The sequence below is a fragment of the Triticum dicoccoides genome, chromosome 3A (genome assembly GCF_002162155.2).
Source record: "Triticum dicoccoides isolate Atlit2015 ecotype Zavitan chromosome 3A, WEW_v2.0, whole genome shotgun sequence".
NCBI lineage: Eukaryota > Viridiplantae > Streptophyta > Magnoliopsida > Poales > Poaceae > Triticum > Triticum dicoccoides.
The window spans coordinates 21,069,429-21,085,844 of record NC_041384.1 but is presented as its reverse complement, the minus strand read 5'-3'; the positions used below and the strand labels follow the sequence as shown (position 1 = coordinate 21,085,844).

The window sequence follows — 16,416 nt, the reverse complement described above, 5'->3', positions numbered from 1 at the left end:
CCCCCGGGCCAGTGCTCCTCTGAGTGTTGGTCCAACTTGTCAGCCCCCGTGGCCACCAGGGGCAACTCTGGGCTGGCCTACCGGAAGTTTGGACGATCCGGTGTGCCCTGAGAAAGAGATATGTGCAGCTCCTATCGGGATTTGTCGGCACATTCGGACGGTGTTGCTGGTTTAGTTTTACCCTGTCGAAATGTCTTGTTGTACCGGGATACCGAGTCTGATCGGAACGTCTCAGGTAGAGGTCTATTCCTTCGTTGACCTTGAGAGCTTGTGATGGGCTAAGTTGGGACACCCCTGCAGGGATTTGAACTTTCGAAAGCCGTGCCCGCGGTTATGGGCAGATGGGAATTTGTTAATATCCGGTTGTAGATAACTTGAACCTTAACTTAATTAAAATGTATCAACAGCGTGTGTAACCATGATGGTCTCTTTCCGGCGGAGTCCGGGAAGTGAACACGGTTGTTGGAGTTATGCTTGACGTAGGTTGCTATAGGATCACTTCTTGATCATAGTTTTTCGACCGCGCTTTGCCTTCTCTTCTCGCTCTCTTTTGCGAATATGTTAGCCACCATATATGCCAGTCGCTTGCTGCAGCTCCACTTCATACCTTTACCTTACCCATAAGTTTAAATAGTCTTGATCGCGAGGGTGCGAGATTGCTGAGTCCCTGTGGCTCACATATACTTCCAAAACCAGCTTGCAGGTGCCGATGAGTCCGTGCAGATGACGCTACCAAGCTCAGGAGGAGCTCGATGAAGATCTTGTCCTTTGTGTTGTTTCGTTTCAGTCGATCAGTAGTGGAGCCCAGTTGGGGTCGATCGGGGACCGTGTCGCATTTGGGGTTCTTCTTTTATTTTGGTTCCATAGTTGGACCATGAGTGTATTTGATTGATGTAATGTTTATTCATGCAATTGTGTGAAGTGGCGATTGTAAGCCAACTATGTATCTCTTTCCTTATTATATTACATGGGTTGTGTGAAGATTACCTCACTTGCGACATATGCCTTCAATGCGATTATGCCTCTAAGTCGTGCCTCGACATGTGGGAGATATAGTCGTATCGAGGGTGTTACAGCCATGCCCACCACCAGCGTAAACTTCGTGTAAGTCACGGCATTTGGACGTGGCACTGTCGCCCATATCAAATGGATACACGTTTGCTTGACCTGCAAATCCATCCAGGAAAACCGAGAACGTACCACTTTACATTCTGAAAGCACGGCCGTTGTAAATATCCATACGCATTTTTTCTTCTGACGAAAAAACCAAACTTAGCTTGAAAACGAGAACCTCAGACCAGTAAACCACTTACGTCAGTGCTTTACTTTGGTGACAATAAGGTAAGTTCTTTACATCCCAGCATTTCTGACCATACTATAGTATAGTTCGTACCAATCTCTTCATCAATCACCGTCAATTATTTTCTATATATACAAATAAAGTAAACCTCACTAAGAATACTAATTTCTCACTGATGGTGTGTCCTTCATATTTTGCATGCAAAAGCTAAAAATATGCAAGTGACATTCTTGGAAAGGGTATGCAGTTCAATAAGGTTACAAAGGGAAGAACAGAAGCAGCTGCATTTCATCTGACAGGTTTAAGACGGACTGGTCCAAAATCTAGATCAAACTGTATTGCTTGGTTTATATCGTCAGCTATCTTTTGCTACAGTAGCTGCACGGCTGTAGGATAATTGCTTGAGGCATCATAATGTAGCTCTGAACCGACACTAGTTTTCTAAGTCGAGGCATCATAATCAAGCGGGCAGAACAAGCATTTGTAAATTGCAATTGAAGTTCAACCGTAAAGAGTTTGCACGGCCAACAATCTTCCTATGCTGCAACGATCTTGTCTAATGACAATAAGGCCTAGCGGAGAAAGAGACAGGAGTTTCGATATTCATGTGCATGTTAATTTCTAGTAACTCAACTCAGAGTCATAAACAAAGTCCACGCATCAACAAGAAGCACATATATACAACCCTATCATTGTTGAGGAATAAACTCGTTTCATCGCAATAAAACTCAATAAGAAACACATCCTATAAAGTTGCTAATCTGTAGGCAAAGCTATAAATCATCAAGATTTTTAATACTAGTACTTATAACTGATTTCTCCACTAACTGAGGTAGTCGGACATGGCAAACTGAACAAAAGTTGGTTCAAGACCGAGCATCTTTTCAGCGGAAAACTGCTTGACCCCTTCCAATGTTCCCTCTCTAATGTTAATGGCAAGCATCCATACAACTGGGGAGCGGATGTCCAGTCTAGCCATGATGTAGACAACATCATCGTCACACAAGCTCAGAGTGGGACCACCATGGATCACCTTATCCCAGCTCAACCTCTTACCAGCTGATACCTTAGGGTAACTTGAACCTGTGATAGGCACGTTATCAGCCTTGACAGTGAATCTCTTGTGCCACTTCTCTGAGCAAATCCCCCTGTTCCATGTGGTGACCGTCCAACCTTGTCCAATGACCCATTTCTGATTGCGGGTATCACTAGACCGACAAGATTTCAGCTCGACGAGCCTAATCACGCCATTGCTTATAGCAACGTCGCGGAACAGCCGTGCGTACATATTGTCAACTCCCGTGCCGAACCGTGACACCGGATCGCAAGGGATCGAAACAGGCCATTGGATCAAACGCATGACCGGACTGCGGTCGAGCACGTTGCATAGAATGACGCCATGCCAATGATTGAACCAGCCGAGTGTTTCCCTTCCAGCGAAGATCACGCGGGTGCCTTCGTGCCGCATTATCACCTCATGATTGAGGTACTTATTGGTGTCCATTCCGATGCTGGCCACCTCGGTGTTCCACGGACACCAAGAAATATTGGAGCGATACACGTGAAGGATGTACTTGTACTTCTTGCTGGTAGAGTCGTTCGTGTAGAACGGGTCGTTGGTGTATCGCGGGAAGACCACGGCGTAGCCTTTGTTGTTGAGATCGGCGCCGCCCAGGGGCACGACGCTAGCCAGTGTGACGTTGTCGGGATAGCGGGAGGGGCTGACGCCGGGAAGAAGGCGGAGAGATGGAGCCCTTGGACCTGCCCTGTAGACGAAGAAATCGTTGTACTCGCTGCGCCTGGAGCCTTTGGTGAACGGGACAACGAGCAGGACGTAGGCGTCCGCCGAGCTCAGAACCACGGGATCTCCGCCGTAGCGGCTCTCCGGGCAGTGGACGAAGCAGCGAGAGACGCCGGGCGGGTCCGCGAGCTCGAAGGTCACCTTGATGTCGCGTTTTTCGCTCGTGACGGCGTGTGCGGTGGTCGCGTTGTCGCGGTCGCCGATGTGGCACTTTGAGTCGGCCAGCACCCAGGGACGACGGGCCGAGCGCCTGGAAGCAGCGGCGGCGGCGGCAGGGAGGTCAGACATGGCGGCGCGCGGGCCGTAAGGCTGGCGGGCGGCAGTGGCAGCGGCGATTGGAATTGGGGGTTGTACTAGCGACGATGCGTTTGGTTGGTGACAATTGATTTGATTTATTATGATACCGTCCGCGACCCTCGGAAGAATAGGGCGGTGAGACTCTAATACAATCGGAATCGGTTATAATTCTACGTAGTAGTGAGAGTCATGTTCGGAGTCATACATACTCAGAGACAGAGTCGTCCCTCGTTCGATCGGAAGCACACCAAACGTTGTCGTGTGTGTGCGAGCGTGCGTGCGTGATTCAGGTCCACAGCAAGTTGTGGTAGTCTTCCTTATTACGTGATGACGCGAAGCAAGAATTATTACGTGGAAACAAGAGAGCTCCCCTCTCTGCTTGGAAACCAAACCATGATGCAAAGCACGCTGGGTTGAGACGACTTATCTACAAGCAAAGCACGTGTCGCGAACCAATCTGCGGTTTGATGGTTAGAGGGATTGTGGTATGCCAGCCCATCAGGGTTCAAGTCCTATTGCTCGCATTTATTTCTGGGTTTATTTCAGAATTTCCGGCGATGCGCTTTCAATGGGAGGAGACGTTTCCGTCGACGACGAGGTTCCTCGTTCGATCGGAAGCACCCCAAACGTTGTCGTGTGTGTGTGCGTGCGTGCGTGATTCAGGTCCGCCGCAAGTTGTGGTAGTCTTCCTTATTACGTGACGTGAAGCAATCTCTACTTGGAAAGCACACTGGGTTGAGACGACTTATCTACAAGCAAAGCACGCCGCGTCACGTCAGCATAGTTTTTGTTTTTTGTCTACAAGCAAAGAAGAAGAAGAAGAAGGAGAAGGAGAAGGAGAAGGAGAAGGAGAAGCAGAAGAAGAAGCAGAAGAAGAAGCAGAAGAAGAAGAAGAAGAAGAAGAAGAAGAAGAAACAAAAGCTACAAGACCCATAATGGTTAGTGTCACCTTTTTATACCCATTAGTGACATGGTTGGTTGATTCCTAGGGCTACGACCATGCCCATGACACTTGCAACCAACCGCAAGGTTTGATACTTTGTGCTGTTAGTGTAAGTTAAACTTGCAACTCTATGGCATTTGTTACTTGTAGAGATGTTTTTGTGTGCTTGTTTTCTATATCCGAAATCTCGGTGCCACGAATCAGGTGTGGCTTGTTTTTGAGGTAGTAGGTGATATGTTGAAGCAAGTTATGGACAGATACTATTTGAACGTCAAGTGATAGGTAATAAAAATAGTTAAAATGAGTTTGATAGGAATCAAGATGATCTCCAATTGGCTACTAGTGATTTTGGCCCCTCCATGGCTAAGCAGCTAGTGATTTTGGTTCCTCACTTTCTTCTGATGCGGTCGTTTTAGGACGAAATTGAGTTGCGATCTTGAGCTTCTCTACTTTGCTTATTCTGTTTATTCCACTGATTTTGAGTCTAACGAATAGTTGATGAGTCATAAAAAAAAGTCGACTCAACAACGTGTCGACAAGTCGATGAGTTGCGACTAGCCGCAACTGCAGGGTCGACTATTTGCTGATTCTGTTTATTCTCTGTTTGCCCTTTTTTTGGGTTCCACACTGGGTTATGAAGCTGCAGATGCGATCTTATGGTAATCCATGGTCTGGTGGCGACGGTCGGTTGTATCTCTGTGTATGTTAATCTCGTGTCAAATTGTTTGCCCTTGTTAGCTTATTACAACAAAAGGAGTGCCTTTTTTCCTGTCAAGAAAATGATTTGGGCAATGTACATAAAGGAACAAAGCTGCAATCTTGCCTGCTAAGGTTGTTTCAATCTAGTTCGTGATTATTCATGATGCTTTTTTGGAAAACACTGCCTGCTCATTTCCTCCTTCTATAACTGTACGAGGCTTGTTGGATTATTATTTTTATAAATCCTGCAACTTTTGCATCATTTTTTTCCTCTTGAGACAACCACCAACTCTGCTTGTTTTGAGGAACAGAGTATTTGGTCTATTCTGGTTGGTCTGAGCATTGTAGATCGACGGTAGCTCCAAGAAAACATAATTGTTGTACGGTTTTCTGCTTGGTATTTGTGCTTGTCTTTTTGGCTTTGTGAAGAACAAATTACTTTAGTTGTTACTTGAGAATCAGATCATGTTTGATCCTTACTTTATTTTAAGTATGGGTTCTTAAATAGAGAGGTGTGCTCGCAGACCGATGTTGCTAGTAGTTGCATGCACTCCATAGTGGGTCTCTGGCGTGGATCCCACACCCCCGCTGCTTTTGCGGAGCTCCATTGTTCGGCTTGTCTTCCACCTTCTACTCTGGCCTAGATAAAGCTGCTTCATACCTCTCCGCTGTGCACTCTCTCATGTGCGCGCTTGTGTGCCCACGGCCATCGAGCCATGGTGAGTTGTATGTTGGCCGTTACACCATGGCAAGTTCTACGTATTTGGGCTCTCAATGGGTTGTGTGTGTGATGCCAATGCTTGTGCCTTATGTGCTTCTGGTATAGTGGTTAGTATCACTGTTTTACATCCATTAGTCATATGATTGTTTCGCCATGCCCATGGGAGTAGCATCTAACCGTAAGGGTTTGTGTTGTTAGAGTAAGTTAAAATTTGGCACTTGGTACTTGTAGAGGCAGTGAACTTTGTAAATCTACGATTTGTTTTTTATTGTAACTTAATTGTATCATCAGTACTTTTGTGCTTGTTTTCTGTATCCCGAATCTTGGTGCCATGAGTAGGTGCTACGTTGAAGCAAGTTATGGACGGATACTATCTAAAGGTCAAGTGATGGGTAATAGAAATACTTAAACCGAATTTGATATGAAACAAGATGGTGTCCTATCGGCTGCTAGTGATTTTGGTTCCTTAATTCGTTAAAAGGCTTCTGGTTTTGGTTGCTCACTTCTTTTTTGATGTGGTCGTTTTCAGGATGAAGCCCAGTTGTGATCATGAGCTTCTCTCCTACTGATTCCGTTTATTCTCTGTTTGCTGTTTTATTGCTCTGCACTGGGTTATGGAGCTGCAGATGCGATCTTATGGTAATCCATGGACTGGTGGCGATGGTCTGTTGTATCTCTGTATGTTAATCTTGTGTCAAATTGTTTGCACCTGGTAGCTTATTACAACAAAAAGGCACGTCCTTTTCAATTTTAAGAAAATAATTTGGGCCATGCATATAAAGGAACAAAGCTGCAATCTTGCCTACTAAATGGTTTGGGTCAGTTGTATCTCTTTTTATGTTAATCTTGTGTAAAATTCTCCCATGGTAGCTTATCACAACAAAAAGGAGGGTCTTTTCCATGTTGAGGAAATGATTTGGGCCATGTAGATAAAGGAACAAAGACGGATTTTTTCACCTTGAGAAAAACATTCTTGTATTTATTTTTCTGGCCAGGTGTTATTTCCTTTCCCTCCGCTCTTTTACTAGATGCATAAGCAAATGTATCTCTGTTTACCCCGATGTGTTGAAAGGAAAGAGACTACACAAGCTGACTGTAGTACTTCTCACTCACAACTATACTTTCACATGTGCAGTATTGAGCTTCCCCTCATTTGTTTGCTTACTGAAAACACTTCACATTAATTTATATTTCGCTTTGAAGATCGCATACAATGGTCTAGAAGGTTATAGACTATTTTATGATTCACTAAGTTGCAGTTCTGTTTTATGATTCACTATGTTGCCGCTTTCTCTGATGTCCTGGAAACAACAGATTTTAAGGAAAGTAAACCTGTCTAAAATTGCTTAGCTTATTTCCTGTCAGTTTTGATCTGAATGGAAATCCATTAGTTGTGTGCATGATTTTTTTAGAAACAAGTTAATCGCCCTCTGATTTTCTTCCAGACTAGCTATACTTTTGGTGGCCGGGTCGCAAGCGGCTCCGAACCCTAGCTTGAGTGGGTCGCTGGCGTGGCACCCGCACCCATGCTGCTTTCGCCAAGCTCCATCATCCAGCTTGGCTTCCACCTTCCACTCCGGCCTAGGTAACGCCCCTTCGTTCCTCCCCGCTGTGCACTCTCTTATGCGCACGCTTGCGTGCCCACGGCCATCGAGCGGTGGTGAATCTTACGTTGGCCGTTGCACCATGGCAAGTTCTAGGTATTTGGACTCTCAATGGGCTCTGTTTGTGACGCCAATCTTTGTGCCTTATCTGCTTCATTTATAATGGTTAGTGTCACCGTCTTACATCCACTAGTCATGTTAGAATAAATCCGAGGCATACCGTCGATCATCCGAGGACCAAGCAACCACACAAGGCACGGCACCGAGGTTTGTTAACGAGGTTCACCGATATGGCTACATCCCCGGGGCTTGACTACGGGCGCTCCTCCCCGTGACACCATCACAATACCGCACCCGGTCGCCCTGGACACCGGCACATGCCGCCGGCTTCCCCTGCGTTCCGGTGCTATTATGTTGGCATAGGTTACATCGTGTGTCTACCCCCGCTATATAAGAGAGGCCTAGGATACAAGTGTCCTACTAGGACACGACTACATATCCTATCTAAACACAATACAACTTAGAGTCTAACTGTAACCTAACTTTTACACTATATTCGACACAACTCCAACAAGTCATATGGTTGTTTTGTCATGCCCATGAGAGCAACATCTAACTGCAAGGGCTTGTGTTGTTAGACTAAGTTAAAATTGTAACTCTATGGCACTTGGTACTTGTAGAGGCAGTGAACTTTGTAACTCTATGATTGTAACTTAATTGTATCATCGGTACTTCTGTGCTTGTTCTCTGTATACCGAATCCTGGTGCCATGAATCGGGTATGGCTTGTTTTTGAGGTAGTAGGTACTATGTTGAAGCAAGTTATGGTTGGGTACTATTTGAAGTTGAAGTGATAGGTAATAGAAATACTTAATTAAACCGAATTTGATAGGAAACAAGATGGTGTCCTATTGGCTGCTAGTGATTTTTGTTCCTCACTTCTTTTTTGATGCGGTCGTTTTCAGGACAAAACCCAGTTGCAATCTTGAGCTTCTCTCCTTTGCTGATTATTTTTATTCTCTGTTTGATGTTTGTTTTGTTTCGCACTGGGTTATTGAGCTGCAGATGCGATCTTATGGTAATCCATGGTCTGGTGGCGAGGGTCTGTTGTATCTCTTGTGTATATTAATCTCGCATCAAATTGTTTGCCCTTGGTAGCTTATTACAACAAAAAGGTGTGTCTTTGCTGATACGATCCTGAGATTCTGGCCTTTGCTGATACGATCCTGAGCTTCTGGCCTTTGCTGATTCCATTTTGTTCTCTGTTTGCTGTTTTTTTGGTTCTGCACTGGGTTATGGAGCTGCAGATTTGGGTAGAGCCGGATCTACGTGTCAGGCAAGAGAGTAACTGGGCCTGCCGATACTGGGCTCGATCCTATGGTCATTCGTGGTCTGGTGGCGAGGGTCTGTTGTATCTTTGTGTATGTTGATCTCATGTCAAATTGTTTGCCCGTGGTAGCTTATTACAACAAAAAGGCGTGTCTTTTTCATGTTAAGAAAACGATTTGGTCCATGTATATAAAGGAACGAAGCTATAATCTTGCCTGCTAAGGTTGCTTCAACCTGGTTCATGATTGTTAATGATGCTTTCTGGGACAACACTGCCCGTTCATTTCCTCCTCTGACTGGACGAGGCTTGTTGGATTATTACTTTTATTAATCTTTCAACCTTTGCATCAATTTCTTCTCTTGAGACAACCACCAACTCTGCTTGTTTTGAGAAAAAGAGTATTTGGTCTATTCTGGTTGGTCTGAGCATTGTAGATCGACAAGTAGCTCCAACAAAACATGATTATTGTACCGTTTGCTGATTGGTATTTGTGCTTGTCTTTTTGGCTTTGTGAAGAAAAAATTACTTTAGTTGTTACCTTGATCATTTTTTATCCTTCTTTTATTATAAGTATTGGTTATTAAATAGAGAGGTGTGCTGGTAGACCGATGTTGGCAATAGTTGCATGCACTCCATGTTACATTGTCAGTAGAGACAACACTTCAATTAGGTGTTTGCCTGGTGCAATTGATGGAAGTGGGCCTTGCTAGACCATTATGCTTATTAGTAGCTACTGCTGAAGCATTGATTACAGAATGTTCTACTAGCTCTTCTTGGCTTCCAGGTTCTTGGAGGAATTCTCTGGCTCAGCCCTTCAGTCTATGAGCCTTTGTGTTCCCAGAGGCCACATGATCACAAGCTTCTAGTCGCTTGCCATCTGATGAGAAGGACCCTCCCAATTGACCACCTGGGAGGTCCTTTGTATAGAGTCAGTTGGCCGGTCAATTTGTTTCCGGCAAATCTGCCATTTTAATGCAATTTTCACCAATTATGCATGGTTTTTAAGTTCTATTTTGCATCACTAGAGCATTACTAGCGTTATCTCTTTTACATAGAGAAAGCTTTAGTTCTTTAGATTATGATTATATGTGCCACCAAAGATAAATGTGACAGCTTGTTGCCTTGTTCTCAATTAAATTTTCTTGTCAGGGAGCTTCTTTATCCCCAATAACAATAGTTGGTGATAATAATACGTTTTCTCCTTACAGGAGTTTCATTGAAGGAGCGGAGTTTCTAGATCGTCCAGGAATGGTGGGTGAACCAATATAACCTGCTATTTTCCAAAATGTAGTCTTACCTTTTATTTTGGGTGGGAGAAAGATATCTTACCTTTTATTTTGGGTACGATGGTGTTCGTGGCATTTCCCTTGCAGCCCTGCGTGGGGTTCAATGCTTCCCACTTGTACGACATCGGCGCCGCGACTGTTGCTTCAAGTTATAAGCTGTAGTGCTTGGAGTTTGGAGTCATTTAGCATGTCAGATTAATCTACCCTATGGATGGACGTAGTTATATGCTTGGTTGCCTAATTTATTTGCAATTATGCAGTTTCCTTGTCCAGGGCTCTAGGGTTAGTGCATCATCAGCTCCTGCTGCTGTTGCTCTATCCGTTGAGATTTCCAAGGTTTGCTCATACTCGGCACATGTTAGTTGTGTCCAGGGCTGGGAAGAAGGCGGAGAGATGGAGCCGGGAGGAGGAGTTTGAAGACATAGCATTTGGATTCAAAGACATAGCAACATGGCATGGCGGACAATAATTCTCATCAACCTTATACATACATTCATTGGCTGATGTTTACATTGATTGATCCACATGTCCACAACAATGCTGCTACCAGTACGTTCGTGGCCCTGAAAATTACAGCCATGCTGTACAACTAGATAAGACATAATTGAAACAAGATGTTGCGGTGCCCCAGCAAAATATTGCTTCCAGAACTCATCCAGAGCCATGAGAAGATGCACAATCTCTATTTGGTTGACTCAAAACAACAACAAAAGGCACCAAAGGTTTAATCATCATTACCAAAAGACTCCCTCACTAACTGACAATACAGGTTTGTACAACTTGTGCAAAAGAAACTGCAAAACGCTCAACTCCAGTGCTCAGCAATGCGGACCAAGCGCGGGCTTTGCTTTGTCTTTGTCAGTTTGGTGATGAGGGCCTCAAGTAGTTGCTGCTTCGCCTCTCCATAGGATCCTCAATTGCTGCTGTAGAAACATGGCACAATACAGCGGGTCAGTATGATGGTTGATGGGTTTGAGCTCAAATGTCACTTCATTTCTACTAGTCCACAACAAAACTGCCAAACCACAAATTCTCCAATAGCAACATAACTTAAGTTGGACTTTAGCTTTGGCCCATTATCGCATTGATGCCAAATTGGTCATTTTTGTATCTCAAGCAATGTTTCTAATTTCCGAATGAAATTTTGTGACAAGATACATTGATGTTGTGTCAACATGCTAGATTTTTTCCCCAGAATTTTTCAAACATTTCAAAATGTGCTCTGACACCATAGTCTGTAATACGAAATGCTTTCTCCCTGATGCAATGCAGGAACACACTTCGCCTTGCCCATCTTATTCATAAAATTGGCCGTGGCCTCATACAGTTTAAGGGATATGGAGCACCACGCCATCCCAGGTGGTGTTCTCTTGTCGTGCGTCACCTTGATTCCTTGATGGTATCACTAGTAGAAAACAGGGCTATGGTCCAGGCCGGCTCAGCCCATTAGTCTCGGTTCAGTGTAGAACCGGGACCAGTGTGGGCATTGGTCCCGGTTCATGAGCCCCGGGGGCCGGCCGGGCCACGTGGGCCATTGGTCCCGGTTCGTCTGGACCTTTTGGTCCAGGTTGGTGGGACGAACCGGGACCAATGGGCCTCGCTCCTGGCCCACCACCATTGGTCCCGGTTGGTGGCCTGAACCGGGACCAAAGGCTCCCCTTTAGTCCCGGTTCATGCCACCAACCGGGACCAATGAAATGCCTATACATACCCCCTCGCGCAAGAGCAGAGCACAGTGCTCTGTTTTTTCTGGCCGAGTGGGAGAGGGCTTTGTGGTGCTCTAGCTCACCTCCTATGCACATGAGGTGTTCGATGGAATGCCCGAGCCACACTACTTAAGCTTTCTCCTCTCGAAGCTCAACCTCCAAGCTCCATTTTCCTCGAGATTTGTCTAGATTTAGCGGTCCGTCACGTCCCGTCCCCGTCTTCACCGCCGTCGATCACCCGCGCCGATCTCATCACCGACACCACCGTGGTGAGCCTCTTGTTCTTATCTTCTTTCTGAAAGGAAAAATATTCTTACTTGTATGTTTAGATAGATACTTGTATCATTTTCTTACATTTATTATTGCATCTTATATAGTGCGATGGTTTTGGTATCCGCCCCCGTCGGCCCTCGTCCTGTCTATGATTCGGATTTGGTATGTATATTATTTTTATAACTATTGGTTCATTTATTGTTTATGAAAATTATGCCAACCAACGTGACATAGATTTTATTTATCTAGGATGTATGTGAATCGGAAATGCCAACCGACCCTATTGTCGAGAGGTTAAATTTAGTTGAAGAAGAAAACAATTTGTTGAAGGAAAAAATAAAAAAATTGAGGAGGAGAAGATGATATTGGAGTTGCATGTTGCGGATGTCGTCGATGATCACAAGATCAAGATGGATGCAATGCGCTTGAAGATTAGAAAGATTAGAAAATATGCCATTCATACCGAGGCTTGGTATCATTATGCCGTTGGATCAATTGTTACCTTGGTTGCCATTATGATCGCATTTGTTTTCGCATTGAAATGTTTTACATAGTTTCAATGTATGGTTTAATTAATTAGATGCTCTGGAGAGCTATATGTTGTTAGATGGGAACTATGTATGCACTTTGGTTTTAATGTGATGATGAACTTTTATTAATTTGGACACTTAATTATATATAATGCACGCAGATGAACCGGCAATGGATGTACGGTGACAGACACACCCGCGAGTACATTAAGGGCGTGCATGAGTTTCTCGATGCGGCTGAGGCAAACAAGCAGAATGGTTTTATGTGTTGTCCATGCACTGAATGTGGGAATACGAGGTCTTACTCTAACCGGAAAATCCTTCACTCCCACCTGCTTTACAAGGGTTTCATGCCACGCTATAATGTTTGGACGAGGCACGGAGAAATAGGGGTTATGATGGAAGACGACGAAGAACAAGAGTACGATGACAACTATGTGCCCCCTGAATACGGTGATGCTGCAACGGGGGGAGCAGGTGAAGATCAAGAGGAACCAGACGATGTGCCCAATGATGCTGCCACGGGTGAAGCTGCTGAAGATCAAGAGGAACCAGACGATGTGCCTGATGATGATGATCTCCGCCGGGTCATTGTCGATGCAAGGACGCAATGCATTAGTCAAAAGGAGAAGCTGAAGTTCGATTGCATGTTAGAGGATCACAAAAAAGGGTTATACCCCAATTGCAAAGATGGCAACACAAAGCTCGGTACCGTACTGGAATTGCTGCAGTGAAAGGCAGAGAATGTTGTGGCTGACAAAGGATTTGAGAAGCTACTGAAAATATTGAAGAAGAAGCTTCCAAAGGATAATGAATTGCCCGACAGTACATACGCAGCAAAGAAGGTTGTATGCCCTCTAGGATTGGAGGTGGAGAAGATACATGCATGCCCTAATGACTGCATCCTCTACCGCGGTGCATACAAGGATCTGAACGCATGCCCGGTATGCAGTGCGTTGCGGTATAAGATCAGACGAGATGACCCTGGTGATGTTGACGGCGAGCCCCTCAGGAAGAGGGTTCTTGCGAAGGTGATGTGGTATGCTCCTATAATACCACGGTTGAAACGTCTGTTCAGAAACGAAGAGCATGCCAAGTTGATGCGATGGCACAGTGAGAACCGAAAGAAAGGTGAGAAGTTGAGAGCACCCGCTGACGGGTCGCAGTGGAGAAAAATCGAGAGAAAGTACTGGGATGAGTTTGCAAAGGACCCAAGGAATGTATGGTTTGCTTTAAGCGCGGATGGCATTAATCCTTTCGGGGAGCAGAGCAGCAATCACAGCACCTGGCCCGTGACTCTATGTATGTATAACCTTCCTCCTTGGATGTGCATGAAGCGGAAGTTCATTATGATGCCAGTTCTCATCCAAGGACCTAAGCAACCCGGCAACAAAATTGATGTGTACCTAAGGCCATTAGTTGAAGAACTTTTACAGCTGTGGAATGGAAACGGTGTACGTACGTGGGATGAGCACAGATAGGAGGAATTTAACCTTAAGGCGTTGCTGTTCGTGACCATCAACGATTGGCCCGCTCTCAGTAACCTTTCAGGACAGACAAACAAAGGATACCACGCATGCACGCACTGTTTAGATGACACTGAAAGTATATACCTGGACAAATGCAGGAAGAATGTGTACCTGGGCCATCGTCGATTTCTTCCGACCAACCATCAATGTCGAAAGAAAGGCAAGCATTTCAAAGGCGAGGCAGATCACCGGAAGAAGCCCGCCATGCGCACCGGTGATCACGTGCTTGCTATGGTCAATGATTTACACTACGTAATCTTTGGAAAGGGTCCCGGTGGACTAGCTGTTCCGAATGATGCTGAGGGACACACACCCATGTGGAAGAAGAAATCTATATTTTGGGACCTACCCTACTGGAAAGACCTAGAGGTCCGCTCCTCAATCGACGTGATGCACGTGACGAAGAACCTTTGCGTGAACCTGCTAGGCTTCTTGGGCGTGTATGGGAAGACAAAAGATACACCTGAGGCACGAGAGGACCTGCAACGTTTGCACGAAAAAGACGGCATGCCTCCGAAGCAGTATAAAGGTCCTACCAGCTACGCTCTTACGAAAGAAGAGAAAGAAATCTTCTTTGAATGCCTGCTCAGTATGAACGTCACGACTGGCTTCTCGTCGAATATAAAGGGAATAATAAATATGCCAGAGAAAAAGTTTTAGAACCTAAAGTCTCATGACTGCCACGTGATTATGACGCAACTGCTTCCGGTTGCATTGAGGGGGCTTCTACCGAAAAACGTCCGATTAGCCATTGTGAAGCTATGTGCATTCCTCAATGCAATCTCTCAGAAGGTGATCGATCCAGAAATCGTACCAAGGCTAAGGAGTGATGTGGCGCAATGTCTTGTCAGTTTCGAGCTGGTGTTCCCACCATCCTTCTTCAATATCATGACGCACGTCCTAGTTCATCTAGTCGACGAGATTGTCATCCAGGGGCCCGTATTTCTACACAATATGTTCCCCTTTGAGAGGTTCATGGGATTCCTAAAGAAATATGTCTGTAACCGCGCTAGGCCAGAAGGAAGCATCTCCATGGGCCATCAAACAGAGGATGTTATCGGGTTTTGTGTTGACTTCATTCCTGGCCTTAATAAGATAGGTCTCCCTAAATCGCGGTATGAGGGGACACTAACTGGAAAAGACACTCTTGGAAGAGACTCAATAATATGCAGGGACGGATATTCTTGGTCTCAAGCACACTACACAGTTCTACAGAACTCTACCTTGGTGACCCCGTATGTCGATGAACACAAGAACAGTCTGCGCTCCAAACACCCAAAGCAGTGCGACGACTGGATTACATGTGAACACATCACGACTTTCAGCAGTTGGTTGGAAACACGTCTTAGAGGTGACAACACTGTTTGTGATGAGTTGTACTTGTTGTCCAGGGGACCATCTTTGACTGTATTGACTTACAAAGGATACGAGATAAATGGGAATACATTTTACACGATCGCCCAAGATCAAAAGAGCACCAACCAAAACAGCGGTGTCCGCTTTGATGCAGCAACCGAGAGCGGAAAGGACACATATTATGGTTACATAGTGGACATATGGGAACTTGACTACGGACCTGATTTTAAGGTCCCTTTGTTTAAGTGCAAATGGGTCAATCTGTTAGGCGGCGGGGTACAGGTAGACCCACAGTACGGAATGACAACAGTGGATCTGAAAAATCTTGGGTACACTGACGAACCGTTCGTCCTAGCCAATGATGTGGCACAGGTTATCTATGTGAAGGACATGTCTACCAAACCGAGAAAAAGAAAAGATAAGGAAGCGAATACATCATACGATGAGCCAAAGCGCCACATAGTTCTTTCAGGAAAAAGGGACATCCTGGGAGTGGACGGCAAGACAGACATGTCTGAAGATTATGAAAAGTTTCATGAAATTCCTCCCTTCAATGTCAAGGCTGACCCAAGCATCCTGATAAACAATGAAGATTATTCATGGTTACGGCGCAATAAGCAAATGACACAAGCGAAGAAAAAGTGAAGACTTTCTCCCGCTATAAGCAAATGCTATGTGGGTGAAATTATGATACCATCCGAACTTTCAACTTTTTCAGAGTTCATTTGAAATGCTTTCATGTCTTATGGTTCGAAACTTTGATACTTCGAAAGTGATTGTCCATTTTGTACATGAAGTGCATCAAGTTTTTGTCGTAACCCTCTCTACTTTTTGGAACATGCTATGTGGGTGAAATGATGATACCATGCCAACTTTCAACCTTTTCAGAGTTCATTTTGAAATGCTTTCCAATTTCAGAGTCATTTAGCTCAAAGAATGAATTAATAGCAAACAGAATGAACTACAAAACTTTTATGAAAATAAAAACAATCAATTAAAATATTATGTTATGATCAACTAAAATAAAACTATAATATTCTTC

General features: G+C 44.8%; 1 pseudogene; it reads left to right on the top strand.

Moving 5' to 3' along the window:
• The first annotated feature begins 10,040 nt into the window (after window positions 1-10,040).
• LOC119271781 overlaps window positions 10,041-16,416 on the top strand; it is a 27,101-nt pseudogene continuing 20,725 nt past the window's right edge.